Source organism: Thalassophryne amazonica, chromosome 3, assembly GCF_902500255.1.
Source record: "Thalassophryne amazonica chromosome 3, fThaAma1.1, whole genome shotgun sequence".
Classification (NCBI taxonomy): Eukaryota; Metazoa; Chordata; class Actinopteri; order Batrachoidiformes; family Batrachoididae; genus Thalassophryne; species Thalassophryne amazonica.
The window spans coordinates 21,270,098-21,291,970 of NC_047105.1; the positions used below are offsets into that span (position 1 = coordinate 21,270,098).

The 21,873-nt window shown below is 41.2% G+C and overlaps 1 long non-coding RNA gene across 1 annotated transcript; it reads right to left on the reverse strand.

Moving 5' to 3' along the window:
- Positions 1 to 774: 774 nt before the first annotated feature.
- Positions 775 to 21,300, reverse strand: LOC117507884. The gene is made up of 3 exons (XR_004559863.1): positions 21,227 to 21,300; positions 2,028 to 2,032; positions 775 to 785 (listed from the first exon to the last, which is right to left on the reverse strand). It is a non-coding gene; the product is annotated as an uncharacterized LOC117507884 (long non-coding RNA).
- Positions 21,301 to 21,873: the final 573 nt, after the last annotated feature.

Sequence of the window (21,873 nt, forward strand, 5' to 3'; positions counted from 1 at the left end):
AAACTCACATAAATTATATTAAATCTAAAATTTCAAAAGTTATTTCAATTTTGTATAAAGCACAATATTTTATCCCCCAATCATTCATTACTTGTCCCATATATGCCCTATTGTATTGAGGTTTGGGGAAACACATACAAAATAAAAACAAATCCAGTGTTACAAAAGAAAGCTATAACAGTTATAAGTAAAAAACACATTATGAACCAACGAAACATTGTTTGTTTGTCTGTGTATTTTGAAATTTCAAAATTTGGTGGATTATTTTATATACAGACCATGTACCAAGTTAAAAATATACTTTTGCCTCTACCAATTCAGGAGTTGTTTAAAATGAGGGAGTCCAGTTATCATTTGCGAGGAACACTGATATTTGAGAGAAGAAAGATTCGAACTACTGTTAAAAGTCATTGTATTTCTGTAAAAGGTGTTAGAATCTGGAATAATTGTTCTGATAGTATTAACTTATCTGGTACATTAGTAGGTGTAAGTTGAATTGGAGCAAGACGGAGCGCGCAGTGTGTCGACAGACAGTGTGGATTCTGATGATGAGGAGATGATCCCTCTTTTGTTCTGGACGAGGAACCAGAGCAGGTGGGTCCACCGACATGCGCACAGATCTCCACAGCTTCTGTTTGCAGTTTCTCCGGGGCTCAGGCGCTATGAGCTCTGTCCCAGTGCCAAGTCCTGGAACGCAGAGATGCAGACACACACTGCTTCAGCTGTGGCTCCAGGCATGTTTCATTTAAAGTGTCGAGATGGGTAGCTTCGGTTTTGTTTTGTTCCTCTTTCATCCCTTTTGCACTCGATTTGCAGGCTATTCAGCGATAAAGCTCGTTCGTCCACTTTTTCTCAACGAATTGTGACTTTTTTTTACTTTTTTCCCTTCATTCAGGAATTGTCGTGTGCTGTGTGACTGGGCCATTAGCCCACCAAGCTGTCAATGGATACCGACCTTGGCTGAAGAAGTATTCGGCGTTGGACTGGCACGCTATCCAGGTAGAGTTGCGAAGTCTTATCATCATCTTGACCAAAGGGCCTATATAGGACTTCTTCTACTTGAAGATCTGAGTCTTCTGGTAGAATGTAAACTGCATTTCTCAAATACATGGACCTTTGTTCTCCTGCAGGGATCACCAGAAACTCCTATTCAGTCACCTCTGGATGCCATCAGCTCTTTCCTGACATCTCATGATCTCACAGGTCAAGTTGCCAGAGGTGAGTGTCAGTGTGCAGACTGTCGGCCACACAAAAGATGCTGAGAAAGGTCATTCACGTGAAAATATTTACATTTTCTTCTGAGTCTCATTCATCCATTCTTGAAGGCTATACTGCCACCTACTGGTGCACAGAGTGATTGAAAAATGACTGAAAGCATAGTTTAGACCCCTACGTACAAAGTGAGGGTGTGTTTGATGAATCAAAGATGAATTAAAGCCAAAATACACATCAAATAAATCAAACAACTGGTACATTTGCCCAATTCACAAAAAAGTGTTGATTATTTCTAAATTTGCCTGACAAAATCTATTAGAGAGTCACATAAAAATGTGCATTACTGCATAGGGGGCCAAAACTATAAAAATGCAAAAGAATACAAAAAAATAAGGTGCTGTAGGATGTGATTGAAAATGATAATTAAACTGAGAATATGAGACAGAAAGCAATAATCTCAGGGAGAAGGTGTGCAGGAGTCAGACAGAAAACATGTGGGCGATTCTTATTAAACCAGGGGAAGGAGAGAATGACAGAGCCGGTAAATCCGGGGAGCAGTGACGGGCCAAAAGGAGGTGTCACCCAGCTCCGCTCCTGATTAACTATTTACAACATAAGATTAGAGACAACATGAAATATTAACGTGGCACTCTGTGCTAAGACACACCGAAAAGGAGGCGAGGGGGAGAGCCGGGATGGATGAGGGCGTAGAGAGATAGCTGAGACTGGAAGCTCAAGCAGGAATGCAGGAGGAGAAAGTGACAAGGAGGACAGCAAAGGATCTGTGAAGGTGGCAGAGAGATAAAAATCACACCTGCTTTAAAATCATCTGATTTACGTGGGAGCCTCCCTGTGTTTAACTCTTTCTCCCGTTTGGACATATCTCCCTCTAATCTCTCAAGTTCATAGTGATATGACTCAAATGGGTGTTTTACAGTTTCTGTGGTGCGCCCAGCCTGTACGATATGACCTTGCCCGCCGTGCTGTGCATCGTCGTCACGTTCACTAGCCTCCGCTAGCTTGTGTTGCTGATCAGAACACCTCTCAAACAAAATGGCAAATATGCTTCAAAATTTCTGTCCGCTCGTCGCAAGACCTTCCCTTTCTAGCCATTAGCCATGTCAGCATGCATTTAGCAAGCTAGCGCAGGCTAATTTTAGCAGAGAGCACAGTGAGGAAATCAAGGTTAGCAAACAGGCTAACTGTAGCAGTGGTATGTTTTCAACATTTTTTTAAATCATTTAACCACATACAGCAACATATCCAGGTACAGGAGCTATCAAAAATAAATATAACAATAGTTAAGCTATCAAATTTACATAAATGTACAATTTAAGATGATTTATTTAATTAATTTAAAGCCTGATTTATGCTTTTGCTGCTCTGTAACTCCGTGTCATGCAATGACGTGTGTGACAGTTTTAAAATTCTCTGGATTATGCTTTATTCTGGACTAATTTGACCCTCAACAAACCTTTCTTTCTACAATCATCACCTCCAAATCAAAGGTAAACTGGACATTTTCTTCTTTTACCAACTTCGTACTGTAAATGTGGTGCAGACTTTTCTGATCCATTTATCAGTGTGCACGCTATATAATATGATGTCAGATGAAGGATTAAAAGCAGAAAAGTGTCAAATCACAGCCTTTTGTGTTTGATTTAACAGGTGCACGTTAGGCTGCGGGTCTGAGTCTGAACACGGCGAGAAAAAACTAAACGGTCTGACTTTTACTCACAAACGATTCCTCTCCCACTTCAAATCAGCGAGTGTCAGAGCTGAATGTAAATTTGTAGCTCTGCACGTCCAGACCGCTTGGAGGTTTTAATGGAAATACATTGTGATCGGATGGGACATTTTATCCGATGTGAGTGAAAAATCCACTGTACAAAATCTGTTATATACGGTGTTTGTTACATGGAAAACAATACAAAAACTTTGGGATTTTTTTTTTTTTTTTGTCCGGTGACTGCCAATATCTGGTTTATATGACAACGGTTTAGTTGAGTTTTACTGTACGTGGGACTGAATAATAAATTTACCTCGCAAAGCTTTGATGATGAAGTTGCTTCCATCACACACAGCTGACGTTATTTTCCCAATTTTTTTTTTTCTATTCAGATCTGAAGGGAATCTGTACATCCTGAAGCCCTTGCTGTGTCTATTTGTGCCTCCAAATGCACAACAACCCAGCATTTTCAGTGAATAAATCAATAAAATAGCTGGATTTACTTGTAGACAGATTAACAGCAAATGATATTTTGAACCCAAGATGGCACCACGAGTCATCTGACCGGTTTTTTTTTTTTTTTCGACTCGTCATGTCACCACTCTCTCTAATAAAGGCGTACTAACTGTGCCTGGCCACACCTCATTTTTAGACCGACACCCCCATGTGCACACAAATGAGCGCAATGCTACTCACTGCTTTACAATCTGGGTGCACCCGCTTTACTCCTGCAGAAAGATAGGGCCCCTTTACCCAAATGATGCATGAATGTTAACAGCAGAATCATTTAAATTTTCTTGAACCTTTTTTAGCAAGTTTATTTTCCACACTGTCAAATTTCATTTCTGTCCAAAATTTCAAACATCACCACATCGCTCCACAAAACCATCTTCTAGCATTTTACGGATGACAGAAATGCAGAATAGCGCTTGAGTGTGCAGCAGTTGGCTTCCTGAAGAACATGTTCCTTAAACCTGACTTTGTGACGCTCTTGGCATCGCTGTGGATAAAAATGTGTGCGCTGTGTGAATAGGTTTAAAGGATGCTGTCACACTTTCCAAGCTGAACTTTTATAAGGAATACCTGAAGGTATTTGAAGGTGTCCCGGTGCCAGACTCAGTGTGTGAGCTTCAAATGGAAGTTCCAGGGTTTAGTTTTATTAAACTGGGCTCAGTTGAGTCAGCTGTATCAGACGACTGGCTCGGCAGCTTTTTAGTCACTTTTTTCTGAATGGAAAAGTTTTCTCGTCATTTATCCGGACCGGTTAATGATAAATGTTACAGTCTAGTTTTTTGCTGAGCACGCACACTCGTTTTACAGCAGAATCGATCATAATTGTCAAATTCAGTATATTAACAGCAATGAGCCGCTCGGTGCAAACACATCGTGAGCGTTTTTACTGAAGCGACAGAGGCAATAAATGAAGGTGATCCTGGTGGAATTTGCTGAGGGAGCCACAGGGAGGGATTTTTATTTATTTATTTATTTATTTTTTAACTGCGATTAAAGATGGATACTTTTCAGAAATAAACTCAAAACAGAAACAAGGAGTGAAATAATATGCAATGAAATATAAAGTAAAAAGAATAAAAAATAAATTAATAGAGTTCATAAGTGTCTAGGCTGTAAAAATATAATATAATGTAACGCAGAAAGCTCTGTGTCACTGCATACCATCTCCAAGCCCATCACCGTAGCCTGATGTGCACCTTCCAAAAATTGAAACTACATGTTGAAATGACAGAGACCACACTGTGATTGGTCACCTTTCTGGTTTCACTCCTTCCTCTCCCATTATATTTAAAGATATAGTGCCACTGAGTGTTTTAAGAATTAAGTCACAAAAATAACTTTCTTTGGCACTGCTATAATTTTATTCTTTAGCATTTAGATAAGATATGATATTACCAATATGATCGAAATTCATACTGTGTGGAAACAGTTTAGAATTTTTTTCAGAATTCTTCAGAAAACTGCTCTATAAATGAGCAGTCCTGTGACATGTTTCTGTTTTGTACAGATCAGTGGTTTCTGCACCAATCTGTTTTGTACAGATCAGTGGTTTCTGCCACTAGTCTTCCGTGTTTTGGCCCGACGCGTCATTCCTATTGGACAGCGCGAAGCTACGTCACAGCTCAGAGCGTCGAAAGTTGGATTGGGTTGAACTTATGTTTTTTCTTTTGTTCAATAAAAAAAAAAGATTGGGTTGAACTTTGACCGCGTCAGCCTGCCGACAAGTGGCAATGCGCGCTCCCATCAGAAGCGTCGCTTTAGCTCAGCTTTTCACGCAACATTTCTGACGCCTCTAAAAAGCAACATGTCACATTGAAAATAATGCTTTTTAGACCGATTCTAGACGCCTCTCACGCTTCCGACACATGAAAGGCCCATTAATCTGCAATAATGAGCTTGAAATAGCGCTGATCAAAATAATGAGGATAAAATCTATATCGGATTCCTGATCGGGATGCAACGTCCGATTTCGATCAAGTCTGAAACCACGTGATCGGGCCTGATTTCCGATCACGTGATCGGATTGGGACATCCCTGCTGAATACATTATTGACCTAGAATCTACAATGGCTTCAATCACAGTCGCAAAAGAAGTAAATAAGCACAAAACTAATATTTAAAATAAATTCAGGTATTTTTCTTTCACCAGCATGAACAAGAAGAAACAAATCTGCAAATGGCTGCATGATTTATATGATTAAATAAGTTACACTGTAGAAAAAAACAAGTGTTGGACACAATGGCTCAAACAACTTGCAACATTCAGTCACATTCAGGTTATGTCTAAAAGCATGCCACATTACAAAAGGGGTCATGTGTTCAAGTCTCCTCACATATGTCAAACTGAGTGCCCTCAATATTACAAAATGCATCCAAGTCCTGTTTAAATTGCACAAACATTGTGTCTGTGTAAGGAAGGCAGACTACATCAATAAGGGGAGGCTACAAGAGGTGATCTCAATGAGGAAAAAAGAACAAATAAACAACAACAAAAAAAGTCCCAGCTTTGTTCTTCATGTCGCACCCCCTTACTATTCCGGCGGTAAATTGCATTATAATGCTCACCAACAACACAGAGAACTTCAAAAGAGATACAGATTCTTTATTGTCATTGTAACAGGTACAACAAAAGGTAAGGTGCAGCCTTTCGGTGCAAATATGAACCTCAGTAAATCACACACACACTTGAAATGTCTGGAGAAGAAAAGAAAATAAACATAACATTTAACAGAAATAAAAAGGTATGCAGAGTGCAAATTTAAAAAAAAAAATATAAGAACAAGTGGCAAAAAAGTGAGTCCATTAAAAAAAGAGAAAAATATGTACAAAACTGTGGATAATTCAGTGGCAGTGGATATTGCACGTAAACAAATATTGCACTCATTTCAAGTAAAGACTCGTTAGCAGACTCTTAATGAGCCTTTCATTGCATTCAGGTGTGTTGGAGCAGGGAGACAACTAAGAGTGTCAGGAATGTGGCTCTCGAGGACCGAACTTGGCCACCCCTGCTCTATTTGGACTCCCAGGAAACGGAAGTCCCTGACCCACTGGTCTACCCAATGATAATGGGCTGAATGTCTGTTTTGTTTCTCCTGAAGTCTATGATTAGCTCCTGTGTTTTAGATGTGTTCAAAGGCAGGTTATTATCTCTACACCACATCATCAGCTGTTCCACCTCATCCCCAGTAGGTGGACTCATCTCCTCCAGTGATACAACCTACCACTGTGGTGTCAACCACACACTTAATGAAGATGTTGCTGGTGTGGATAGGAGTGCAGTCAGAGGTGTAGTAGGTGAAGAGCAGCGGGCTCAGCACACAGCCTTGAGGGGCACCGGTGCTGAGTGCGAGAGCTGTGGATATGTGAGGACCAATCTTGACTCTTTGTGAGTGATCTGACAGAAAGTCCTTAATTCAAAGACAAAAAAAAAAGGTCACACTCACATCAACATCATTGCGTGGCCATGGGATTACGGAGTTGTAGATGCAAAAATCAAGACTTTAGTCATTGTGTCCCACAGCAGGCTGTACTCAAAGTTCTTGAAATGGAGCAATAACACCACCTGATGGACATTTACCATTAATTCAGGTACAACAGAATTTCACCAAGAGATTTAGTTTTCTATATCTAATTATCCTAGTCCAGGAGCCTATCCCAGCAGTCACAGGGAGAGAGGCAAGGTACACCTTAGACAGGACCCCAGTGTACTGCAGGGTCACATATAGACATACAGACACATGCACACTCTTACACACATCTACAATCAATGTAATGTTCCCATTTCACCTAACCTGCATGTGTTTGGAAGTGAGAGGAAGCCGGAGCACCCACAGGGAATGTACACAAATATGAGGAGAACGTGCAAATGCCACAAAAAGAGGACCAGGTGGGAAGCGAGCTCAGGATGTTCTTGCTGTGAGGCAACAGTGTTAACCACTAATCCACCGTGCCTCATTTAAAATATTGACACACGTGAGTGTTTTTAGTCCTTGGAGCTGTTTTTATTTGACCTAGTGAATATTTTGGACCACATCATGAATAGGATTTGTTCCAGAACTATGCTGATGGCGAAAACCAGCTATCCTGACAGTGGGCTGTGCTTTTGTGCGCTCATGTGGACATAATGAATGTAATTCTTGGGGCTCATACCGACATGTGAGTGACTCACTCTGAGCTTTTAACCTGCAATTACGTGTGCTTGTGTCTGTGTGGTGTTAGACTACAATAAAACACCATCAACGACTCAAAAAAAACCCAACTAAAAATCACACACAAATACAGTCTACAGGCATGTTGACATCAGGCCATACCAGGCATGCAAACATGCATCAGAAGTTCAGAAGAAGAAACAGAAGAAAGTCTATAATTTCCCCAAAATGGGACATGTGTCCAGTACATGTTATTTCCCACACTTTTCCAAACCGCTAATATGTCACTATTAAAATTTCAAACCTGTCTTCTGTTGAAGAGCTTTTCATTGGTTTCATTGTTAAGGAGGAGGATCAGCAGGAGACTTCTGCTGCAAGAACAGCAGGTCCTGGATAATGCATATTGTACGCAATTGTCCACATTCACCTACTTTGACACAAGATTACCCCCAATCTGCACCTACTGAAACAGATTATTTATTGGATCACAATTTATGCCCTTGTCATGAATGTTATTAAACATTTTTAAAATGTTCCTGATTGCTGATAATGTTGTACAATGCTACTTTTACAACAGTTTACACTCAGTTTCAGGCCATGAATGGGTGTACTTTTTACTTTTGTGCCACATATAGCATCAAAACCCAGCAATGGAGACAGGCCTACATCTTCCATCCTGTGACATGGGAGGATTTCCAGTTTTCCATTACTTACCTCAAGAGACCACCTATCTGCTACTAGAAACAACAGAGTTTCCTACCACAAATTTGTCAATCTATTTGTTCTGCATTTTTTTTAATAGAATTTTGCATGGATTGGCCAATCCGTGTAGCAAGAATAATCCAAACTTGTACGGGGGGTATTTATGACCCTGGCAAGATCCATGAGATTTTCAACATGATAGCTTCAGATGGTATTGTAATTTGCCAACTCTAACATTACATTTTACTGTTTTGCAGGGAAGCCAACAGACCTAGAACAACAAAATTTACCGCTGCACAAGCATTAAGATTGATTCCTGATGCCTGCAGTGATGATGAAAAGGATGATGGTCAACTATATTACAGAGTGAAATAAATATGAGGAACCCTAAAACAATCAGTTATATAGAAGTATTACAATATAAAGTCAATGGGGTCATAAATAACCCTACTTGGTCATATTATTTGCTAAAATAATTTGGTCACTTGTGGGGTAATGCAGGTACAATGGAGTTTTACAGAGTTCCAATAGAGTTCCAAGTGTGTAGTGCTCATATCAGAAGATTGTACTTTGTCCTTCAGATGAAGATAAGCTAACGCAATTGAAGCAGCCATCTGAATGAGACGTGAAACATGATAAGGACAGCTCCTGTTACCGATATAAATAAAGGTGGAAAACTAAAATAAATTATATCCAGTGGAATTGACTCTGAATTACAGTGATTAACTATTTTTTTTTAATTCAACATATTGACAGTCCATCTTCTTATCTCACTGAGCTACCTGATCTACAGTGGAATGATGAGGCAGCTGTGGAACGATATAAAGTGAGTTTGGAGCAAAAACTCTAAGAAATGTTTCAAGCACCTTGTTGAATCTACACCATGAACAATAAGTAATGAAGACACTTCTGAAGGCAAAAGGTGGTCCAACCCTACACTGAGAAGGTGTATAATGAAACGTCCAGTGAGTACACAAGAGAAGACAAGAAAGTGCAACTTTACCACACACTGAAACCTTAAACTATACACAGAATTCTACACCTTTGTGCAAAAAGGTGTTACTTGTAGTTTGTGATTTCATATAGCAGGTAGAGAGATGCGAACATCTGCTGTCAATGTAAAAACGAAGAGTCTGACATGCCCCGTCAACTCACATCTATGACCGTCAGGAAATTAGAAAGAACAGACATCAAACTATGAAGTTCAATAAAAGTTTGTCTCATGCAAAACATCATCTTCTCCTTTGAAGCTGTTTAGTGTTATGTCTGTTGAACCTAATTCACTTTGAAGTGTGCGAGTGCCCGTTGCTGTCTGCGGGGGTGAGAGTGTGTAGTTTTGTGTGCGTGTTGCATAATGGCATTAGGAGAACACATGCGCACGAGGACGTGGTCACGCCTCTGTGTGCGATCAACCGGCGATGTATTAAATCAAAGAGTCAGGGTTGGTCAGCACATCAAGGCCACAGTGGCTTCATAACGATCTTTAATACCATCTGAACAGCTTTTAAGATGCGTGCACGGTGGACGGATGGGGAGTTGCTTCAAAGACGGTCCTCGCGCCGCACACCCCTGTGGGTATCCAAATTACTGCTCAAGGCCAACACAAAAACTCCAGTTAGAAGTGGAAGGATGGAGATGAAAAACAAAGAGGGGAAAAGGAGAGAAGGAGAAGATCAAGGAGGAATAGAGGAAGCAGGGTGGTTTTGATTTCGCTTTAGAGTCACCCGACATTCACACACAGATGTCGACACAAACAAAATGTGAAATGTCTTTTTCCTGAACTTGATGTTACTCCTGTGAAAGGATGATGCGAGGAAAACACCACAGACTGTCTCTACAGATCTGGTGCTTCCTGTCTTACTGTACCATGATGAGAGCTGAAGGCAATGAGTCTTTGGTACTTGATCTCTGTGTATGATCCTTGGGTACCACTGGAATGGGTGTCAAAATCAACAGCTCTTTCATGTCATGACACCAACATAAAAGATCAAGTTGGGGATTGCCTGTTGGGATGAAAAACAGTGGGGACCTTGTGTCAGAGAACCTTAAAGGTCCAACAGGAACCCTGTACACAAGACGGCTAATGGAGCTCTAGTGAAAAAGAAATCCACAATGACGGATCAGAACGAGGATGTGATGGCTTGTAACCCAACAGCTGTGAAGGCAGATGAAGGCTGCAGCAGGTCCTCAGTCCCCGATCATCTGGGATTTAACAGCCATTGTATCAGGCTAAGGATCTGTGTATTTACTGGCATGCAACAACATTCCCACATTCAACAAACCTCACAACAGACGTCTCTAGATCGACTCCACCAAGAGACCATCTTCTCACCACTGAGGGATTGCCATGGCGACCACTACAATGAATATGAGTCAAACAAGCAGTTCTTAGGGGTTACCTAGCTGAGGAGTAGAAGTTATGATATTTTGACCATGTGGTGAAAGGGAGTTTGGGGTGCAATGCTGGAGCTGTTGCCCTCATGACCTGATCTCGGATAAGTGGTTGAAGATGAGTGATGATGTGCGATTTCACCATCTATACAGATAACAACCGATTAACGTACATCACGAGCAGAGCCAAACTCAATGCAGTTTGTCACCGCTGGGAGGGAGAATTGTCAGACTTCCGCTTTGACATCAGATACAGACCAGGGAGAGTTAATACTGATGCAGATACACTGTCTCGATTCCCCCTAGACGTTGACTATACAGTGAGGAAAATAAGTATTTGAACACCCTGCAGTTTTGCAAGTTCTCCCACTTAGAAATCATGGAGGGGTCTGAAATTTTCATCTTAGGTGCATGTCCACATAATCTAAAAATAAAAATCTGGAAATCACAATGTATGATATTTTAATAATTTATTTGTATGTTACTGCTGCAAATAAGTATTTGAACACCTACCAACCAGCAAGAATTCTGGCTCACACAGACCTGTTAATTTTTCTTTAAGAAGCCCTCTTATTCTGCACTCTTTACCTGTATTAATTGCACCTGTTTGAACTTGTTACCTGTATAAAAGACACCTGTTCACATACTCAATCACACTCCAACCTGTCCACCATAGCCCAGACCAAAGAGCTGTCTAAGGACACCAGGGACAAAACTGTAGACCTGCACAAGGCTGGGATGTACTACAGGACAACAGGCAAGCAGCTTAGTAGAAGCCAACAACTGTTATGATTATTTATTAGAAAGTGGAAGAAACACAAGATGACTGTCAATCTCCCTCGGTCTGGGATTCCATGCAAGATCTCACTTTGTGGGGTAAGGATGATTCTGAGAAAGCTCAGAACTACACAGGAGGACCTGGTCAATGACCTGAAGAGAGCTGGGACCACAATCACAAAGATTACATTAGTAACACATGATGCTGTCATGGTTTAAAATCCTGCAGGGCAGCAAGGTCACCCTGCTCAAGCCAGCACATGTCCAGGCCCATTTGAAGTTCACCAGTGACCATCTGGATGATCCAGAGAAGGCATGGGAGAAGGTCATGTGTTCAGATGAGACCAAAATAGAGCTTTTTGGAATTAACTCCACTTACCATGTTTAGAGGATGAGAACAACCCCAAGAAAACCATCGCAACCGTGAAGCATAGGGGAGGAAACATCATACTCTGGGGGTGCTCTTCTGCAAAGGGGACAGGACGACTGCACCGTGTTGAAGGGAGGATGGGTGGGGTCATGTATAGCGAGATTTTGACAAACAACCTCCTTCCCTCAGAAAGTGCATTGGAGATGGGTCATGGCTGGGTCTTTCAGCATGACAATGACCCCAAACACACAGCCACAGCAACTAAGGAGGGGCTCCGTAAAAAGCATTTCAAGGTCCTGGAGTGGCCTGGCCAGTCTCCAGACCTGAACTCAATAGAAAATCTTTGGAGGGAACTGAAACTCCAAACCTGAAAGATTTGGAGAAGATCTGTGTGGAGGAGTGGACCAAATTCCCTGTTGCAGTGTGTGAAAACGTGGTCAAGAACAGTGTTGCCACAGTTACTTTGAAAAAGTAATCCAATTACTGATTACTGATTACTCCTTTAAAAAGTAACTTAGTTACTTTACTGATTACTCAATCGTAAAAGTAACTAAGTTAGATTACTAGTTACTTTTTTAGTTACTTTTCCCAGCTGCTGACAACAACCCTCTGCCACCTCAACATGACAATGATACTTGTTTTGCCAAAACTCACTTTATAGTTACCTTTTCTTGACTTCAATGAAAATAAATACTTGTTTTATAAAAGGTAAAATAAAGACCTCTTTCTTGACTTCATATTTAACTGCTGACAGCACTGTAACAGTAAAACTTGCAATTTCTCACCTACATTGTTTATAAATGTAACTATTAAAATCTTTCTAAGATTTTTTCTAACATTGACCTGCAGCTCATAGATGTGGTGAGGGAGACAGCTAGGAAGATACTGGGTGTGATATCTGGACAGCAGAACGAAGACAAGAAGACTTGATGGTGGAATGAAGATGTCCAGGAACGCATAAGGAGAAAGAAGTTGGCGAAAAAGAATTGGGACAGTCAGAGAGATGGAGAAAGTAGAGAGGAGTACAAGGAGAAGTGCTGTAAGGTGAAAAGAGAAGTGGAAAATCTAAGGAAAAGGCATTTAACTTCCCTGCTTCCATCAAATGCAGCATGAAATTTCAAGCCTGTGGATGCACTTACTCCTGAATGTTGTTCCAAAATTCAGTAAAATTGTCATGGAGCAAACTCACTATATTTGAAATGAAATCTTCCTGAAATATATCAAATACAACCACTGGGAAAAGTGGAAAAAGAACCCAAAAACCAAACAGTAGTAGTTCACAAATGGAACACAGCCGACAACTGAAAAGACGCTTGAATTTAAAAGCATCTCTGTTAGCATGTGTGATTATGTGGGGATGATTACGGCAAAACGCTACTTGATGAGCGAAGAAAATGTGATGTGATTCACTTCACGATGATTCGCTACATTATTACAGCATTTATGCATTTGTTTTTGCTAACTGACGAAGGTACTCTTCTGCTCACGGATACAGTTCCATGTGCTTGTATCACGTGCACATGCCTGCTTTTTATGTTTTGCAATAATAAAAACACAACACATTATTATTTTATTCTTGTGCAGGTTGAAAACGCTGTTTGTTCCTGAGTCCTTTTTAAAATGATGTGTTGTATTTGCTTTGCACTGCGTTCACATCGTGGACTCACTCACATCACTATTATTATGTTCTTCATCACAGTTAGTGTGAGGGCCAGACCCACTAAATCTGGTTCATAACTACCACTTGGGGATGGGGTGTGGGTGCAGCGCTGGGGGTGCGGCACTGTGGTGGTATGTGCCTCTAGAGTGCATTTCAACATGATAGAAATCAATATTCTGTATCTTTTTTTATTTTTACAGCCTGTTAAAATGACCTCATATCAACCAAAACGCTATGTTTATGAATCAATATGTTTGACTTTAAGCACGTCTAAAAGCCAAATAGAATAGTAATATCATTGTAATCAGATATGAAATATCATATTTGATGTTCAGTTGCACACACACACACACACACACACACACACACACACACACAAATATCAAATCAAATATGGCTGCCAAGATGGTGGCGAAGCATTATATTTTTAATTATATTAATTATTTTCAACAAAACGCAAATTAGACAAGAAGATGATAAAAACATTCAATTTGTCCTTTTCAGCATTTAAGGAAGCAACTAGGATGTTTTTTTTTTTTGCAGTATTTCCCTTGCATTTTCAGTTTTCTAGACATAATTTTTTTTTTCAGGAAACAAAGCATGTTTGGTGTAACGCGAGTCATGCTGTAATTAAAAGTAATTAAAAGACTAATCAAAGATTTATCTTAGTTTTTGTTTCTGTCATTTCACACCTTGTGTTAACTGGCACATTCACACAAGAAACTGTGTCTAAAAATGTATATGTGTGGGAGGTACACAAAAAATAACTTGCAAAGCGACCAAAAACTATATCACGAGTCACATGGAAATGCCCAATTACTACTGTTTCTTCAACATTTGATATTAAAGAATAATTCTTCAATTTAGAACACAGTTGTTGGGGGTGGGGGGGTTCATATTGAATACATGGCTGCACTACACCACACATCAAATAAGTCCTGTCCAGGGTGAACCTCGCCTCACACCCTGTCACTGCTGTGATAGGCACCAGCACCACCATGACCCTTAACTGGAGTAAGAAGATAAATCAAATCAAAAGCAAATCAAATCAATTTTATTTATATAGTGCCAAATCACAACAAACAGTTGCCCCAAGGCGCTTTATATTGTAAGGCAAAAGCCATACAATAATTACAGAACAGGAAGAAACCTCCAGCAGAACCAGGCTCAGGGAGGGGCAGTCTTCTGCTAGGACTGGTTGCGGCTGAGGGAGAGAACCAGGAAAAAGACATGCTGTGGAAGAGAGCAGAGATCAGTCACTAATGATTAAATGCAGAGTGGTGCATACAGAGCAAAAAGAGAAAGAAACACTCAGTGCTTCATGGGAACCCCCCAGCAGTCTAAGTCTATAGCAGCATAACTAAGGGATGGTTCAGGGTCACCTGATCCAGCCCTAACTATAAGCTTTTCCAAAAAGGAACGTTTTAAGCTTAATCTTAAAAGTAGAGAGGGTGTCTATCTCCCTGATCTGAATTGGGAGCTGGTTCCACAGGAGAGGAGCCTGAAAGCTGAAGGCTCTACCTCCCATTCTACTCTTAAAAGCCCTAGGAACTACAAGTAAGCCTGCAGTCTGAGAGCAAAGCGCTCTATTGGGGTGATATGGTACTATGAGGTCCATAAGATAAGATGGGACCTGATTATTCAAAACCTTATAAATAAGAAGAAGAATTTTAAATTCTATTCTGGAATTAACAGGGAGCCACTGAAGAGAAGCCAATATGGGTGAAATATGCTTACAGAAGATACAGAAAAGTATGATAGCAGACATCTAGTTTAAACCAGCCTTTGGAAGAACTCAGCAGGTTCATATCAGGCCGACTTATCCTGTATCCCGACTTTACATTGTTTTTGGCACTCATATGTGTTACACTCGAGAATCTGAAATTTTAGTCAATAGGGCATCAATCTGAAAGGCAGTAAAATCAAGAAGTTACACAGTGTTGCTATTGTTAAGTCAAATCAAGTCTAGGGGCGTGCACTGGTGCTGCGCATTGCTGCATCCACAACACCATGGGAATGCCATGGCTCCTGGATGGCAACCACCCAGGCAGACAACTGCTCCCATCCCACATCTCTAAGGGCCCCTTCTCACGTAACACGACTGAGGTAGAATGGCGCATGAAGGAGGAATCAAATGGCACTCATGAAAAATCGGAGCCACCTCATACAGCTGTCACAACAACCATTCGCACACACCAGTGGCCGAAAGACAGCGAGTGCTGTGTGAATGCCAATTTGACTCCTCTCTTGGCAGGTGTCGGAAAAATTCCGGGTGTCGTACACAAACATCTAACACTGCTCACTGGACACTTAGAAAAGGCGGGGCTGTTCACGCTCCCAGCTCAGACAGTAGGCGACCACATTCGACCTGTCTGTGAAAAGTGTCTAAGTGCCCCATGAGTGTAGAGTAACCTAGCAACACACATAGGCGTGACTGTGCAGAACACCCACACACACACACACACACACATGGCTTGTGGAATATGCCCCACTTCCCCCAACACACACACCAAGAATCCAACATTGTCAACTGTGGCTGAGGACCCCAGAGTCCGGTCAGTGTCCAGCGCAGTGCACTGGTGAAACAGCTGACCTGCTGCTCAGCTGGTGAACACGCAATGCACATGTGTAGGTGGGCGCTCATGCCCTCATCACATGCTGATAATTATGTACTGACACGATCACATCTGATCACACCTGTACTGGCTTGTAGGATACGACTTCACAAAGCTGTACTGTGAGGCGTAGATGTCAGCATGCTGTCCTTTATGTGGAAATAAATTAAAATACATATTGCTTCAGCTGACCGCTGCGTCAGCGCACCACAATGCTGGTGAATATCACAGGAGGTCCCTGCGAAGTGTGTGTCACTGCAAGAGTTCCCCAACATTGTAATAATTAAAACACATATCACATTTGCAGCAGATCACTGCGCGCTGGACAAGCCATGCCGACTGATGTGTTCATGATGCGAGAACCTGGCTCTTCATGACATGGGAGCTGGCTCTTCATGACATGGGAGCCCGGCTGATGTCTTCATGAGAGGAACGCATCAGGTAATTCATGTAATACCTAAAAGGGAGAACAGTAATGCACGTCATTTCATTACTTCTTCCCAACTGCCCCTTGATCTCAAAGGCAGAGGAACCAGAGACATATATGTCACTGCAAAGCTATCGTGCTGACATGAAATCCAGAGATATGCAACTTTCAGACTAGGCCACACAGTCTGAGCTACTATGACTGCCAGACATGACCTCTACAATTATCACAAAATGAACAACAAGAAAACCATCTTCTATTGTTGCATATGCAGCCAGCTGAAGTACGTCACCCCCCCCCCCCCCGCCCCCCGCTTTATTTAGGAAAATAAAGCAGAATTTTCTCTTGTTTTCTTATTGTTCATCATGAAAACTGCTGCTCCAGCCATCTTTTCTTTTCTCATCGATGCCGCTGAGAGGAGCAGCTGACACACTGAATGTCATGCTGTAGGTGCGAGACAGGCCAACCACTAGATCTTCTCACCACGGTGGAAAAGGTGGAAGATAGAATCCTACATATTGTTGCTGCTGATTCTTTAAGGTGTAGTTGTTATAACCCAAAACAGTTTCCTGATTTGTGGCTGGACTTCATAATGTGTTGGTTGAGTTTTTAAGAGAAATTCAGCATGTGTAAAGTAAAGGTTTGCACTTCAGCAAATTGGTTATATCAGGGCTTTGTTTTCACTGACATATTTGTGTGTGTCAGTGAAAACAAAGCCCTGACAATGATAATGTGCCTGATAATTCAAAAACAGCTGGATGGATTTCCTTCAGACCTGGTGGCAATATTACTTGGTGAGATATAGAGAGTTCATTAGATTTTGGTGTAGTTTACTCAAAGGTTAAGGCAAAGGTTAAGGTCCAAAAAACACCTTTTTTATACACCTCAACCATGAAGAAGCCTTCATCGATCAAACCTAATGAGAATAGTATTTGAATAGTTATCTACATCATACGAGGTCTGTGAGAAAAGTAACGTACCTTTTTATTTTTTTCAAAAACTATATGGATTTGAATCACGTGAGATTACATCAGCCAACCTTGAACCCTCGTGGACATGCGTGAGTTTTTTCACGCCTGTCAGTTACGTCATTCGCCTGTGGGCAGGCTTTGAGTGAGGAGTGGTCCACCCCTCCCGTTGGAATTCCTTTATCTAACAACTTGCTGAGAGACTGGCGTTTTGCTTTATCAAAATTTTTTCAGAACAGGCAGATCGAAGTGGACAAGTGGAAATTCAGCTGGTTTTCGGTGAAAATTTTAACGACTGATGAGAGATTATGGAGTGTTACTGTCGCTTTAAGGACTTCCCACGGAGCGGGACGTTGCGCCGCGCTCCGAGGCACCGTCGTCAGCCTGTTTCGAGCTGAAAACCTCCAAATTTAAGCCTCTGTTGACCCAGGGTGTCGTGAGAGAACAGAGAACTTTCAGAAGAGGTCGGGATCAGCAGTTTATCCGGACATTCCACTGTTTAAAGGAGATTTTGTAATGAAAGACGTGCGGACGGATTGGCGCGTCGGCAGGCAGCCGGCGCGGTGCTCTGCCACAGAAAAAACACCTCTGTGTTGATAACCATTTGTAAAAAACAGGTGGCTTTTGATGGCTTTCAGTAGAGTGAGTATCTGATAAATTGTTTAACAGCTGGACATGTTCCAACTTGTCCTTAAAGCTTCCAACGGAGGTGGTTTTCCTGTGGCGGCACGCCGCGCCGGTTGCCTGCCGACGCGCCAATCCATCCGCACGTCTTTCATTACAAAATCTCCTTTAAACAGTGGAATGTCCGGATAAACTGCTGATCCCGACCTCTTCTGAAAGTTCTCTGTTCTCTCACGACGTCCTGGGTCAACAGAGGCTTAAATTTGGAGGTTTTCAGCTCGAAACAGGCTGACGACGGCGCCTCGGAGCGCGGCGCAACGTCCCGCTCCGTGGGAAGTCCTTAAAGCGACAGTAACACTCCATAATCTCTCATCAGCCATTAAAATTTTCACCGAAAACCAGCTGAATTTCTCGAATGGTGTCCACTTCGATCTGCCTCACAGGTTCTGAAAAGATTTTGATAAAGCAAAGTGCCAGTCTCTCAGCAAGTTGTTAGACAAAGGAATTCCGATGGGAGGGGTGGACCACTCCTCACTCAAAGCCTGCCCACAGGCGAATGACGTAACCGACAGGCGTGAAAAAACTCTCGCATGCCCACAAGGGTTCAAGCTTGTCTGATGTAATCGCACGTGATTCAAATCCATATAGTTTTTGAAAAAAAATAAAAAGGTCCGATACTTTTCTCACAGACCTCGTATTAGATTTTGGAGAAGATTGGTCAAAGGTCAAGGAGAACATGGTCCAAAAAACACCTTTTTTATATATCTCAACCACCAAGAAGCCTACATCAATCAAACCTAGTGAGAATAGTATTAGAATAGTTATCTACATCATATTAGATTTTGGAGAAGACTGGTCAAAGATCAAGGAGCATATGGTCCAAAAAACACCTTTTTTATATATCTCAACCACCAAGAAGCCTACATCGATCAAACCTAGTGAGAATAGTATTTCAATAGTTATCTACATCATATTAGATTTTGGAGAAGATTGGTCAAAGATCAAGGAGAACATGGTCCAAAAAACACCTTTTTTATATATCTCAACCACCAAGAAGCCTACATCAATCAAACCTAGTGAGAATAGTATTTGAATAGTTATCTACATCATATTAGATGTATGGATTAATGTGCTCTTTATATCAGACTGTAGATTGTAGAGTCAACACTATAAGTGTAGTTATTGGAGTGACATGCCCACAGAGTGTTACACTGTGCAGTAATATGTTTTAGCACACACTCTGTTCATATCCCACTGATTAATAAAATGCAGCAGAGGCAACCAGAGGCACATTTAAGAGTGATGGAGCTGCACGGGCAGGAGGCTGGGTGTGCACGCCCAGTAATAATGCAGAAATAAGACTTTCATATGGACATGGGGGGGAGGAGGGGGCGATTTTCTGAGTCTAATCTGGCAACACTTTATTTTGAAAGTGTCTGGATTCATTCCATAAGATGCTTACAATGTATTTGACAGTACGTGAATGTGCCGAATTTTGAACCGATTCACGTTTTGTCATCAAGGAATCTCCACAACAGAAATTGTTATCTTCCTCCTGAACAGGAATAGAAAACCTGTTTTTGTCGTACGTTTTTCAACAACTCTTTATTTCAGTTTCAATGCCTCATGTTCTAACAAAACTTTAATCAAAAGCAATTAAAACAGGCTCAGACATACGCGGCGGCAAGGTTACAGCACAAGGGAAATAATCAATTTAATGATAATAAGATTCATTATATATAATATTCCTCAGTAATATATATCCTTCTGAAGTCCTTGGAAATATGTGGAAAATGGCTCACAGGAGCACTAAAATATAACACAAGTAGTCTTCTAAGATTTTGTTGGAACAAATCCATTATAAATCCCCATAATTTCCACCTGGGTGTTAACAGGCAGCCTGGAGTGCCGAGAGCGCCGCGATGCTAAAACGAGAAATGCACGCTGGAGGAGGCAAGTTTGGGAAAAACACAGAGGAACTGTACAATAAAGTTAATTTCACAGTGACTTTGTGAAACAAGTAGAAGCAGTAGTGCAGGTCGAGTGCAAACTAAAGGTGAAACTTCACTGCTCATCCCACTTCAAAGACACTTTTGTGATACTTTATTCAAATCAATAAAGCATTTTTTTTTCCTGTTCCTGTTTTGCTGCTACACCAAAGCACAAGGTCGTCCTCAGAGCTGCTTGACCAAATCCGGCAGGGACCAGAATCAGGCTCAAGCACAGTTTCTGACTAAAGAGGGTTGAACCTGCCTGCTGGTAGAGAACAGTTTTCCTGCACGCTGCAACCCAGTCACCCGCCTCTGGTTCAACCATCCGCAGGCAGCGCCAGCTGGTGGCTTGTAATATTCTTGATGGGAAAAAAAAAGCCTGCAAACAACACAATGGAATTTTCAAATTCAGAACTCCATAAAACAGACTATAAACTAACAAAATCATAACACCAGCATGTGAGAAATAAACATCAAACTGATTAAAAAAATATATCAGGCTGCCTTATATTTGTATGTGTGTGTGTGTGTGTGTGTGTGTGTGTGTGTGTGTGTGTGTGTGTGTGTGTGTGTGTGTGTGTGTGTGTGTGTGTGTGTGTGTGTGTGTGTGGACAACACAACTCAAAAAAGCTGGACAGATGTCCTTCAAACTTGGTGAGAATATTAATTTGATAGATATTGAGCAGATTCTGGAGTAGTTTAGTGAAAGGTCAATGCTCAGGAAAACATGATCCAAAAACACCTTTATTTGTTTATCTTTACATCCAAGAAGCCTTGATGGAGGATCTAAAGCATATATTGATCAGAAAAATATTTCTGATTGATCTGTATAAATGAATTCATAAAAGTCATATCATGTTGCGGTCCATCTTCTCTGTCTGTGTGTGTGGTCTGTCCTTTGTTGGTATCCTGGTGTTTGTGGTCATTGTGTTCTGTCTGTGTTAGTATTCTGTGTGCTCTGTCCCCTGTCTGTGTCTGGTCATTGTTTTTGTGATTGGTCCTCTGTCTGTGTCTTTAAGTGTTTTTGTCATTATGTTTCAGTCCTGTGGTCACCTGTTAATCATGTTGAGTTTCCCTCAGTTTGCACTCTGTTCACTTTTGAGTTTCATGTTAGTTTTCTGCTTGTGTTTCCTTGGTTCAGTTTTTGGTTATTTTGCAGTTCCCTTTGTAGTTTGATTCTTGTTGTCATCATGTCTTCATCATGTGTTCTTCAGTTCATCATGTTGTTTCCCTGTTTTGCACTTTGTTCACTTTTGAATGCCATGTTCGGGTTTTGTCTTTGTGCACTTGGTTTTACAAATTGGTTTTGCGATTTCCATTCTTAGGTTGTGTTTTGTTGTCTTTATGTTTTGGTACCAGTTACCCTGGGTTTCTGATTAGTTTTTAATCATTAAGCTAGAGTGACATATTGGTAAGGTACTTGTGAAAAATTAGTAGGAGGTCATACCTTGATGATTTGTGGTGCAGAATCTATAAAGCGCATAGTGCACCTGAGTCTGTGGCACGTCCAACTCCATATTACGCACAGTCTGTGTGCAAAGTGGGATGTATGGCACTGACTTGGTTAACTGTGGGCATATTTTTGGCATAACATGACATAAACCAGAGTGTCACCTGTTACTCCCTTTAAGGCACAAGTGCATGTTTGGTATTAAGATGTCAGCAGTCTTGTATAAAGTACCTCAAAGTGATACTTGAGTAAAAGTACAAGTATCTTACCATAGAATTACTTTGGTAAAAGTT